General features: G+C 40.4%; 1 long non-coding RNA gene across 1 annotated transcript in view; it reads left to right on the top strand.

The window, feature by feature from the left end:
- Positions 1–7,179: 7,179 nt before the first annotated feature.
- LOC106525103 (uncharacterized) overlaps positions 7,180–13,070 on the top strand; it is a 7,171-nt gene continuing 1,280 nt past the window's right edge. The window contains exons 1-2 of the long non-coding RNA XR_001311067.1: positions 7,180–7,229; positions 7,332–7,380. This is a non-coding gene — a long non-coding RNA (uncharacterized LOC106525103). The remainder of the gene's footprint in view (positions 7,230–7,331; positions 7,381–13,070) is intronic.

Raw genomic sequence — 13,070 nt, 5'->3', positions numbered from 1 at the left:
CAACCAGCCATTTTTGTTCTCCTGAATGACTGCCTCGGGATATTACAGAATTTCTCAAACATGCATGAATGAGTCAACACAACAAGAGAATGAATTATAACTTGATATAAAGCTCAAAAAGTTGATTTGAAATGATATTGCCTCTTTAACCAATGATCCTTTATGAGTCTGTTCTGTCATTGATGAGAAATTTCAACATTGATTGTCTGTAACAGTTAATACCAAGGTTTTGAGCAAACATGTCACAATGTATTGCACTCAAACATGTGTTGAGGAAGATGCTTATCTAACAACATAAAATTGTGGCTCTATATTTTTAAATTGGCTGAGTTGTGTATTTAAAGTCAGTTAACTGTTGTTTTTATCTTGAATTAAGTTAAGTCCAAAATTTAGTCATTAGTAATGCTAGTGCTTACTTTTTGAAAGTTTTATTAAAATCCATTCAGTGGGTCAATAAGTTATTTTGTCCACGGTACAGCCAAATAAACACACCCACATGATTGGCTTCCATAATTGTGATGTAAATTAAAAATTAACATATGAAGGTCATAAAGCTCAGATTTTCTTCCATCTATATTTCTGCTTACATTTCATTTTCTCCTCTGGAGACACCAATCTATTTGCATTGGGAGTTCTCTCCTTCCCATTACTGTTTCCTGGAGTCTAAAGAAGATTAACAAGCACATCTGCATCGCAGGATATGAACACAGAGAAGAACTCTGTCACCTTGACTCTTTCATTACCAAGAAACTGCCATTTGGATGTTGCACAAATGTCACATTTTTTCTGCATCTACTGCAGTATCATGCTGTCTCTAAGACATTTTGTTGGCTAAATGGAATTTAAATGTGAAAATATGTCTATTTTTTCTCTCTTCAATCCACTGGAAGTGGTCCTGGGTTTGAAGAAACATGCTGTTTCATTGTTCAATATCAGCAACTCTCGTATTGAGAAAACATATTAATGGACACCAAGGAGGAGGCAAGAAAGTGACGTTTATAAGCTGAAGAAAAGGTATATTTTTTGTGGTTATTATCAAGGCTTAGAGAGATAAAACTGCAGCAGAAAGCTGTGAGTACACAATCTGTGTAATAAAGTTGTGTAATTGCTCAGTCCTCTGAGGAGCTCAAATTGTGCCATAGGAGCTTTTACTTTAAAACAATTCCAGCAGAGAGATGATAAAAAACAAAACTAATAAAAAAAACTCCATCAATAAACCCATTTCTGAGACATAACTGAAAACACAGGAGTGCCACCGGCAGACTGGGGAAAATTATTATAAACATTTATAAAGTGTTCAAGCTCAGAATGTGATAACTGAGGACAGTTTGACACTTGAAGCATAAGAAAACATAAAAGCATTATATAAATGATTGCTGTTAAAAGTTGACAATGCATAACTGACTATAGACAATATGCATCTTCCTGAAAACATACAGTAAATGCTAAGTGTTTAACAACTGAAACTTCCTTAAGAGGCTGAAACTGAGATATAAAAGCCGAAATGGATGCTACACTAAAGTAAAACTAAAATTACATAAACACTCGATAGAAGCTGAAAGTGGCAAAGTGTTAACTTAGTGTTAAGCATTTTTTTGCTAAAAAAAAGGCAAAGATAATAAAGGTAACCAAAAGCTAAAAATATCAAAATGGTAGCTTAAAATAAAAAAGCTAGTTAAAAGTGTTACAAGGTAAAGTAAAAAAACTAAAAGTAGCAACAATTTAACTAAATATAAACTATAAGTTCAAAGTAGGAATATGTCAGTGAAAAGCAGCAAAAAGCTTGATAATGCTAAAACTAGCAAGCTTTAGCTAAAAATTCCATTAACTACTTGAAATAGAAAAAAAATAGCAAAAGGCAAGCTAAAAGTAGCAAACAGCTAACTAGAAGCTAAAAGTAGCAGAATGGTAGCGGAACATTCAAATAAATGAAAGGCTGGCAAAAAACTAATGGAAGGAGCTTTATGAGATTTTTTTTTTTTTGATTACAGTGTTTTCTGATAAACATCTACTTTCAAATGCAGAGGCTGGGTAGTTAAGTTGCAGTAAGATCACAGCTGTCATATGTGATCAACTACTGTATATACTGCCTGGCCAAAAAAAAGTTGCCACCTAAAAAAACAAACAAACAAAAACAGTCACACTAATATTTCATTGGACTGTATATAGCTTTGATTATGGCGTGCATTTGCTGTGGCATTGTTCTGATAAGCTCGCTAGACCTGACCAACTGCAGCAACCCCAGAGCATACAGTAGCTCTGCCCCCACAGGCTGTACAGTTGGCACTAGGCATGTTGTTGGCTTCTTTACCACACCCCGGGTAAATACTGTCTCACCTCCGATCAGTCAGGGAACATTTCGTTCGGCCCGCTCACTGTTCCTCGGCGAAAAGTGTTATTTAGGCAACTTTCGTCTGCTTCGATCTTCGCCAGAAAGATTCAAGCTGGAGTATCCGGTTCGGTCTTTCAAAATAAAGTTCTCCCCTCGGGAGTTGAAAAACACTTAGAGACTTGAGTCTCGGATGGACAGTCGCGGCGTGCCACTGTCCTGGCCGTCAGATCTCCCTAATTGGCTTATGGGCAAGATCTAAGGGCCGAGCTGATTTCTCCGAAGAGAAATTCAGCCTTCCTTCCCCCGTTCGGCATCCAGGAAGAAGTGTTCCCTCATCCAAAGGCATCCGTGTTAGTAATAGAAGCGGACCCCTTTGGTTCCGCCCTCAGGCGTTAAGAATGAGTCAGGAAAAGAAAGGAAGATAAAGCTTTCCAGCCAGGCGCCAGCGCGAGGTCAAATTCTGTGGTTGTTGTTAACAGAATATGAATAATATCTTCTTTAGCTTTTCTTTCTGATAGACTCTAAGAGAAATCACTGTAAAACATTTATGATGATTAATTAACATTTCTGTTTAAATAATCAGTCTGAGCCATTTGTTGGTCCAGATAAATGAAAGATTTTCTCAAGAAAACTCAAAATTATATTACTGATGTTTCCAGTAAAATAAAAACAGTGATTTATATAAAACACAATGAAAATATGGTGATGATTTTCTCTGTGATTTTTTTATACCATTAATTAATCTTTTAGGCACGATAAAAGAGTAGAAGTGATTCCACTTTCTTTGTGACAGTCATTATATGATTTAACAAATGCATAAACATTCTTAGTAAAACAACAAATGAATCACGAACAGAAAAGATTGTTCTGTCCATTATCTGATTAAGAGAACTGAGGAATTCTCTTCTAGGTTGAAATGACCTGTCATGGCCTAAATAGAGTTCAGTGTTCCTGCCTTCTTGTCAGGCCTTTCCGAGGTCCACTTTGAGGCAGTAAATCTTGTTTCTTCACTCGAGGTGACCCCTACACTCAGGTGTCAAAAACCTTTGATAATTACAACCGTGATGTCTACCAGCAGCTTCAAGGCTAGTGATGTTTCAAGTGGTGAGATTATGAGCTTAAAATTATCCCAGCTACAATGACAGACAACAAATATTACGTTGTAATATTTAATATTATATTTATTATTATTATTATTTCATGTAATTGTAATACTATAGTATTAACAACTAAAACCATTTTTGACGCCTCCACCACAGTTTGTCCTTCATGAGCCTTCGTAGACAAGATGCCGGTGCAAGATGGCGGCTGCCTGTAGTGGCGACCCGCGACCATGGAGGTATAAACAGCTTTTTATAAGGTAAAAATAATAAAACTGATGTGAATGTTATATTAGGTCCAATAAAATGATATTCAAGCAGATAAGTGGAGATAGCACATGGCAACCTTTATTGTCGAACGGAAGAACAAGGCTGCAGACAGCGCCCCCACCACACATTACAACCAGAGTGCCCCCTAATGGTGATTTATTATATTGCCTCATGTTGACATTTACAACCAAAACAGCCTCCCACACATATACCAAAAATGTGTAACAACCTTAAATCTAGAGGTTTAATTATTTCTGTGTCTGGAACACCACAAAAACAAGGTCTTTGTCTGCAATGATTAGACATGTTTTTTTTTTTATTGTCATTAGTGATTATCCCAATTTCGACTAAAAGAATTGACAAAATCCTACACACTGTACTTTTAAATAAATAAAATTGAACTTGTTCACCCAAGTTTTGTTTTTTCATTATCAAACTTGTATCTCCTATAATCATTTCAGGCTGAAAATGGGTTGAAAACCCCAATTAAATATGACGTTTATGCTTATGATGAGTGGATTGAAACACATTTTTATGTTTATATTTTATTACAAAGAAAGAACAGAATTTAAAACTCATCTGGCCTATTTAAAGCTCAGTTTTCATTTTAGCTCTGCACAAAGCACTGATCAATTCAGGAACGCCTCTCAGGGGCTCTAATCAAACTCTATTGATGTGGAATGTAATGCATTATTTCTAATTAAATTAAAGAACCGCGCATTCACTGAGATGATGTGTAGGTTTGATTACTCAATGTTCAATGTTCAATAGAGGTATGACAAATCCAAAAAATACATTGTTCTAAAATCTAAGATTTCAACAATGCAGGATAAAAATATGTTTCCACTGTTTTTACATACTTTGTTTGTGGTTTTTAATTTTTGCCTAAACAATCAGAGTTGAAGTTTTCTCCAACTTTTATCTGCATGTTCATCTGCTAATGAGCTGTAAGATCAGATCAGTACGGGAAATTTAACTTCCTGATAGCTTTGCAGGGGATGAGACTCATGTGGAAAGAGTGAGAAAAAGACCGGTTGACACATCAATAACTTTACATTACAACTATGAGTAGGCCCTGAACACTGTTCCAAGAAATACTAATTGAATTTCAAGGTAATTAAAGCCAGGAGAAGCTCTGGAAAACATGAAGAAGGCCCCAATTGGTCTCCTGTTCCATCACTTGTGAACAAGATTCCCAGACACTTAAAGAGGCAGGAACTAATCCTGACCTGGATAAAGTATGGCATCCATTTTTTCTGGATGAGAATCACTGTCTCAGACAGAAGCTGTTTCTCATCCCAGCTGTCTCAGTCTCTGCTCTGAACTGTCCCAGTTCATGCATCCACTGGTCGTGACATAAAGACACCAAAAAAAAAAAAAAAAAAAAAAACTTCATCATCTACAAAAATCAGAGATGAGTCAGAAACTTTCTACTTCACAACTGCACCTTGAGATCCTGTTCATGATCACCACAAATAGCTGTGTAGAAGGAAAGGCTGATGTCATAAGTTAATTCTTGGTTTGTTGATGTTTTTTTTTTCATTTCCTACAAGACAAGACCTCTAAAAGACATCACCATTTCATGTGTTAGGCAGTGAGATCTGCCGGTTTCTTTACTTGTTTTCATGAATGCTCTCTGCAACAATGGTACCGTGGTGATCTGCCTCTCACTGCTTGACAGCGTTCATAATCAGATAGACATACAGTACAAAGTAAAAAGACAGAATCAGTCAAACATATGGGGTGCCAAGTGTAAAATGAAATGCTAAAAAAGTCACTAACTCATTTACATATTTAGCTCACTTTGAGTGTGAAACCCTAGTTAAAAATTTCCCACTAATATTTAATTATTTAGGTCACCATTCTTACAATTTGCTAATTTTTGCTAAATTTTCTACTTAAATGTAAAATGTTCTGTCAAAATAAAAGTTAAATGTACATATTGGGACTAAATGTTAAAGTTTACATTTGAGTATTTCAGAATGGAGCACAGCCTTTGTCGTTGGTGCAAGGCTTTTGTTATGTTGTCATCACCCTGCAACAAAAGCTGTTGCGAATACTGCTAACTAGGGATGCACCGATATGAAAGTTTCAGCAAATATTGATATCCAATGTTTTTGGTGTTATGGCAAATAACCGATTTTTACTGATATTACACAAACACACAAATTATTTATTTACAAATATGCACAAACACACTCGTGTCTTTTTTTGATACCATAGAAAAATGACGACCACTGAAATGGCTCTACTTTAGTTATTCCTGGCTGTACAGCATCACTAACAATATCATGATCAAACAGATACCGCTCGACCAATCATCTCCACTTGCAAAACAGAAACACAAAGCTAAAAGGTAGGAAATCAATATTGGACAATATCGGCCCAGTTTTACTTATTGGTCCAATATATTTTTAAAAAATTACCATCAGCCAATACTGATGTTAATGCAAATATATCGTGCATCCCTACTGCTAATGCTGCTAAAGCTTCTCTACAAGACATCAAACTTGCAGTTGTCGCCGGTGTCTGAGCTGCACGTTAAACTGTCAGATCACAGGTACCCTCCGTATTGTTTTCAATTAACACATTTTGAATTTAGATTTTAAATGCTCTTTAGCAGCATTAGCATTTGTATTTGTCCCAGGATGATGATGTCACAACAAAAGCCACACACCAACAGCAGAGGCTGTGTTCCATTCCATAACTCTTAAATGTAAGCTTTATCATTTAGCTGCAACATTTAAGATGCAATTTAGATTTAGGATTTACATATTTAAATTCAACATTTAATAAAAAGATTGCTACATGTAAAAACTGCGAGATAAAATGTTAGTGGGAATTTTAAAATTATGAATTTACTCTAAAATTGAGCTAAATAATGAAAATGTGTTATTTTTATTTTTACACTTAGCACCACATACATATTGCTCAAAGAATAGAGCTTGGAATTTCACTAATGGTTTGCAAAGCACTAGTCAGAACTCCGACTACATCTCTGATCATCTTTAATGCTATAGACTATTAAATCTTTAAGATCATCTGAAACAAACCTAACTATTCCAAGAGTCAAGACAAAACACACTGAAGCAGCCTTGTTTTTAATGCACCAAAAGTTTAGAATAAGCTTCCTGTTCACTGGAGGACCTCTCACACACTGAGCTCTTTTAAAACAAGGTTCAAAGCTGTGGAGTTACATTTGTGCCATCAGCTTGAGCGTGCAGAAGCACTGATTTGAGAGCAGCTATCAATATGAACAAACAATAATTTGAAATGTGTGCATTCAAATCACACTCAGGCGGCTCCCTCCCTGCTTGCTCAACTCTTCCTGATTGTGCTTAACTCCCTCCCTCCTCTCAACTTCCCTTCTGCTCACTCGCAACCCAAGCTGTATGTAATAAACCACATCACCAAGCCAATCACAGACAGGGTTTGTTAGGGTTCGTTTTTGTGAGTACTCCGATGTGAGACAACAGTAAACAAATGACTCAGGCAACAGATAAAAGGTTCAGTGAGTTTATTTACAGGTGAATCCGGTAAATAGCTGTAAGGCAAAAAGGGATGATTGAGGGGAGGTGTCGAGTAGTTAAATGACTTTGAATATTAATTAATTTGTTTGTCTTACGCAGGGTGGATCTGGAGACAGGCTCTGAGGGGAGATGGTGGAGGCTTGTTGAGGTAGGTTTTGTTTGCAGAGTTGGTCCTTGTTCTTTTAGATATTTTCCTGCAGTTCGTAAGGGCGGAGAGAGAGCAGGGCGGAAGACAACAAAAGCTTCCAGTTTGGATATTGGACCATGAACTCAGTTCTTCTGCAGAGGGATCCAATCACGAAGAGAACCCGAGACTCAGGGCCTGGACACAGGTAAGGGCATAAAAACAAGTGTGGTTAGTCAGCTAGAATATATTATGTCTGCAGTACACTGGAGCTGTCTTACTCAGTACCAAGGCAACTGAATAATCCAGCGCTGGATGGATCTCAGGAAGCAGCTTAAAATACTTGTCCTCAATTAGCAGGTAACTGCTCCCAGGTGAGTCCATCCAGTCTCCGCCCACTGCACTCTCCATGAACTGCAAGAGAACTAGTAAACAGAAAACAAAACCTCCACAGGGTTTTTCTTTTCAGCCAATCAAAGCACTTATTAGAAATCTACTAAACCAAGTGGCTGAAGTGACAAAATCTTAGATTTTTATTTGCTATTAAAATGCTTAATTTATTTTTTTTAACTTTTTTTCTAATTTGTTTAACTTGTTTTGATATGTTTTATCTTGATGTATGTATAAGCACTCTGAGTTGCCTTTGGCCAAAAGGTGCTATGGAAATAACTTTGCTTTACAATCAGTCATTGTGCAAAAATGTTAAAAGAACTATTAGTAGCAGAAGCATCTTGAGCTCAGATAAAATGAAAATCAATGAGCATTTGGGTGTGCTCTCTTTGTATTTTGTAGAATGTGTTGCACATAGTTAAGCATGTGAACAAATTTTTTTCACAGTTAGAGGAAGAAAAACTCCACAACCACAAAGATAAAAAAACAAGACGTCAGTCGCACATTCATGTTCTCGACTAAGCTAGCTCCTCCTCAGAGCTGTCCATCTTGTGAATTTAATAACCAGCTCATGATACTCAAATCACATCAAACACATGTGAAAGGTGAAAAAATAAATAAAAACAATAGAAGAATAAGAGGAGAGTAGCAAGACGGGTGTTTCATGGCTCATAATGGAATGCAAAATGAATCCAAAAACACCACTATGGTTTTTTTTAGATCAACTTCAGTTTGCAGGGATGAGAACTAAATAAAGGCATGCATGATTTGAGCATGAATGGGAATCTTTATGTCACATAACCATCATAAAAGCAGACTGCGGGCATTTTCTGAAACAGCTTCTCTGAAGAGAATAGGGTAAGGAATAAAGGAATATGAAATTCATTTCAAATTCAATTTTCTACAGATCACCATGGGTCACATTTTCTCTCCCACTCTGTACCCAAATAGATAGGAGAGGATTCACCAGCATTATTGTACAAACTTTTAATATCCTAATAAAAGGATGTGGTGCAGGAAGTTTCCATTTCATTTTCTATGTGAGGATCAACAAGGTCAACGGTAAGCCGGATGCAATTTTCAAAGGTTGATAGTTGTACAGTATTCTCCTTTATGTGTATTAAACTTCAAGATGCAGCAGGTAGTTGCTGTTAGATCTGATTCTTCACAATAAAAGCAGAGAAACAGAAAATGTGTAAATCTTTATCTCCATCAAAGCATTAGATCCACGACAAAGATTATTCAGGACTGAGCAACATGAAAAAACAGTATGTTAGTCACTGAAGTATGTTATCTGAGTGAAACCTTGGAGACCTGAACCAGGCCTATCAGACCCAGATGGCATGACAGATCTCCTCTCTGCAGGAAACAAGCACTCAGATCTGTTGAGTCCTCCCACCCAGTGCCACAGATCCACATGTTCCCTTGAGATGAGAGCGTTAGACAGCTCATCTGTCATGCACACAAAGTAAACAAGCATTGGAAAGTGGCACATGTGGCCATCAAAACTGCATCTGTTTATTTTCAGCACAGAGTTTGGTATAAGTTTATTGGTTTGAATTCAAACTGCATTTGAAAATAAAAAAGATCAATTTAACGTTTGTTGTAGATTTTAATAAAAGCATTTGGTATTTGAAGCATAAAGATCTGCTTTGAGGGCAGAAATAAATAGGCTAATATTTGTTGGTTGAGTTCCAACAACTTATTGAAAACCTCATTTGGATTAATTTGTTAATGCTTGGTCAGCGGAAAATCTGACAGGTATAAAATATATAAAAGGTGATGCTGAACTTGAAATACTGAATTGATTTATTAAGTAAGTATTCAAAGATAAACCAATCTTAATGTTTCTATGGCCAAAACCAGATTGGCATACAGGTGAATAATGTGGTGGTCAACAAGCCAGAGAAAAAGGTATTGCTGATAGATGTAGTGATCCCAAGTAACTAACATCAGGAAAAAGTATGAACATGAGACTCTTTAGAAATACCAAGGGCTGAAGGAGGAAATAGAGAAGTTGTATAGAGTCAAGGTGTCAGTGGTACCAGCTCTAAAGCCTCTGGTATTTCTGAGGTATTTGAAATGAAGTGAAAATTAGGATTCAGGAAGAGCAGTGTGGTTTTCGTCCTGGTCGTGGAACACTGGACCAGCTCTACACCCTCAGCAGGGTCCTGGAGGGTGCATGGGAGTTCGCCCAACCTGTCTACATGTGTTTTGTGGACTTGGAGAAGGCGTTCGACCGTGTCCCAAGGGGGGCCTTGTGGGGGGTTCTCCGGGAGTATGGGGTACCGGGCCCTTTGTTACGGGCTGTCAGGTCCTTGTACGACCGGTGTCAGAGTCTGGTTCGCATTGCCGGCAGTAAGTCGGGCTCGTTTCCGGTGAGAGTTGGACTCCGCCAAGGCTGCCCTTTGTCACCGATTCTGTTCATTACTTTCATGGACAGAATTTCTAGGCGCAGCCGAGGTGTTGAGGGGATCCGTTTTGGTGGCCTTAGGATCGCATCTCTGCTTTTTGCGGATGATGTGGTCCTGTTGGCTTCATCGGAACGAGATCTGCAGCTCTCGCTGGAGCGGTTCGCGGCCGAGTGCGAAGCGGCCGGGATGAGGCTCAGTGCCTCCAAATCCGAGGCCATGGTCTTGAGCCGGAAAAGGGCAGAGTGCCTTCTCCGGGTCAGGGGGGTCGCCCTGTCTCAAGTGGAGGAGTTTAAGTATCTGGGGATCTTGTTCACGAATGGGGGAAGAACGGAGCGGGAGATCGACAGGCGGATTGGCGCAGCGTCTGCTGTAAAGCGGGCGCTGTACCGGTCCGTCGTGGTGAAGAGAGAGCTGAGTCAGAAAGCGAAGCTCTCGATTTACCGGTCGATCTACGTTCCTACCCTCATCTATGGTCATGAGCTTTGGGTCATGACCGAAAGAACGAGGTCCCGGATACAAGCGGCCGAAATGAGTTTCCTCCGCAGGGTGGCTGGACTCTCCCTTAGAGATAGGGTGAGAAGCTCGGTCATCCGGGAGGGACTCAGAGTAGAGCCGCTGCTCCTCCACGTCGAGAGGAGCCAGTTGAGGTGGCTTGGGCATCTGGTAAGGATGCCTCCTGGACGCCTCCCTGGTGAGGTATTCCGGGCACGTCCCACCGGGAGGAGGCCCCGAGGAAGACCCAGGACACGCTGGAGGGACTATGTCTCTCGGCTGGCCTGGGAACGCCTTGGAGTTCCCCCGGAGGAGCTGGAAGAAGTGGCTGGGGAGAGGGAGGTCTGGGCCTCCCTTCTGAAGCTGCTGCCCCCGCGACCCGACCCCGGATAGGCGGAAGAAAATGGATGGATGGATGGATGGATGGATGAAAATTAGGATAACCTCCCCCAATAAATTCAAACTTGTCCACCCAATTGCCTGGACACTTGTATCTCATATAATCATTTCACACTGAAAATAAGTTGAAATTAATCATTCAAAGCCCAAATACATATGATCTTTGTGCTTATAATCAGTGGACTGAAACTAAATGTCATGTTGATGTTTTATGGTAAAGGGCTTGAACTTATATAATGCCTTATCAAGTCCATATGGACCCCAAAGTGCTTTACATTTCACCCATGCACACACATATTCACACTGATGGTGGTAAGCTACACTGTAGCCACAGCTGCCCTGGGGCACGCTGACAAGAGTTGGGCTGCCAGGCACTGGCGCCACCGGACCCTCTGACCACCATCAGTAGGCAAGGTGGGTGAAGTGTCTTGCCCAAGAACACAACAACTGAGACAGATAGAATGGGGGATCGAATCGGCAACGTACTGGTTATGGGATGACTCCTCCAACCACTCCACCATAGCCACCCCCTTTTAGTACCAAAAAAGAACAGATTACCTGTTTAATTTTGGGAAAAAGAGTGAGCTGAACTGAGCTGAGCTGAGTTGAGTTGAGGGCCTTGCTCAAGTGCCCAGGGTGGGGCCAATGAAAGTGGCATCAGGTGCTTCACCTCTCCCATCCAGGTTTTGGTGTTGTGGAGGTGGCATTTGTGTGTGTTTTTGGTGGCCTACCTTCTACCATGATGTCAAGGAGTATGTGTCTGCATGCTCAGTATGTGCTCAGAACAAGAGCCTACATCAGCCATCATCTAGTCTCCTTCAACCTCTCCCTGTTCTGAGACGGCCATGGTCCCACATCTCATTGGATTTATCACCAGTCTCCCTCCTTTGGAAGGAGGGAGACACCACCATTCTCACTATTACTGACCAATTTTCCAAGGCTGTCCATTTCGTTCCGCTGACCAAACTCCCCTCTGCATTTGAGACTGCTCAGCTCATGGTATTTCATGTTTTTCAGTTGCATGGCATTCCCTATGATATTGTTTCAGATCGATGTTCCCAGTTCACATCCCAAGTATGGAGAGCATTCTGCAAAGCCTTGGGTGCATCCGTAAGCCTCACCTCTAGATATCACCCTCAATCTAACGGTCAGTCTGAACGCACCAATAAAGAACTCGAGTCCTCCCTGCATTGTGTCATAAATAAGAACCCCTCCTCCTGGTCTTCTCATCTCCCCTGGGTTGACAATACGCACATTACTCACACTTCCTCTGCCACAGGTCTCTCTCCCTTTGAGGCTTCCTTAGGATACCTACCTCCACTGCTTCCCACTCAGGAAGAGGACATCACTGTTCCATCTGTACATCACCTCAGATGCTGCAGAAGAATTTGGAGGCAGACTAAGGAGGCACTGGGACGCACCAAGGAACAAAACAAAAGGTTGGCTGACCGTCACCGGAACCTGCCCCTACTTACCTTATGGGACAAAAAAGTATGGCTGTCTACACGTGACATTACCCTCAAGGATTTCCCCAAGAAGCTGGACCCTAGATTTATTGGGCCTTTTCCCATCACCAAGATCATAAACCCTTCCGCAGTCAGACTTCAACTCCATAGAACCATGCATATTCATCCTACCTTCCATTTCTCTCAGATTGAAGCTTTTCTCCAGAGTTTGAACGCCTGTGACCAGAAACCACCTCCACCTCGCCTCATCGATAATCAACCAGTCTACACTGTTTGTCGAACACTCACCGTTCGAAGGAAAGATCGTAGTTTCCAGTTTCTGGTGGACTGGGAAAAGGTACGGGCCAGAAGAGAGGTCCTGGATCCCCAGGTCCTATATTTTGGATTCCACTCTCATCTCTGATTTCTACAGAGCCCACCCTGAGAAATGTCCTGGTCCACCTGGGGGTGATGATTGAGGGGGAGGTACTGTGGAGGTGGCATTTGTGTGTGTGTGTGTTTGTGTGTGTGTGTGTGTGTGTGTGTGTGTGTGTGTGTGTGTGTGTGTGTGTGT

This window comes from Austrofundulus limnaeus, unplaced genomic scaffold, assembly GCF_001266775.1.
Source record: "Austrofundulus limnaeus strain Quisiro unplaced genomic scaffold, Austrofundulus_limnaeus-1.0 Scaffold211, whole genome shotgun sequence".
NCBI lineage: Eukaryota > Metazoa > Chordata > Actinopteri > Cyprinodontiformes > Rivulidae > Austrofundulus > Austrofundulus limnaeus.
This window is presented reverse-complemented; position numbering and strand designations above follow the sequence as displayed.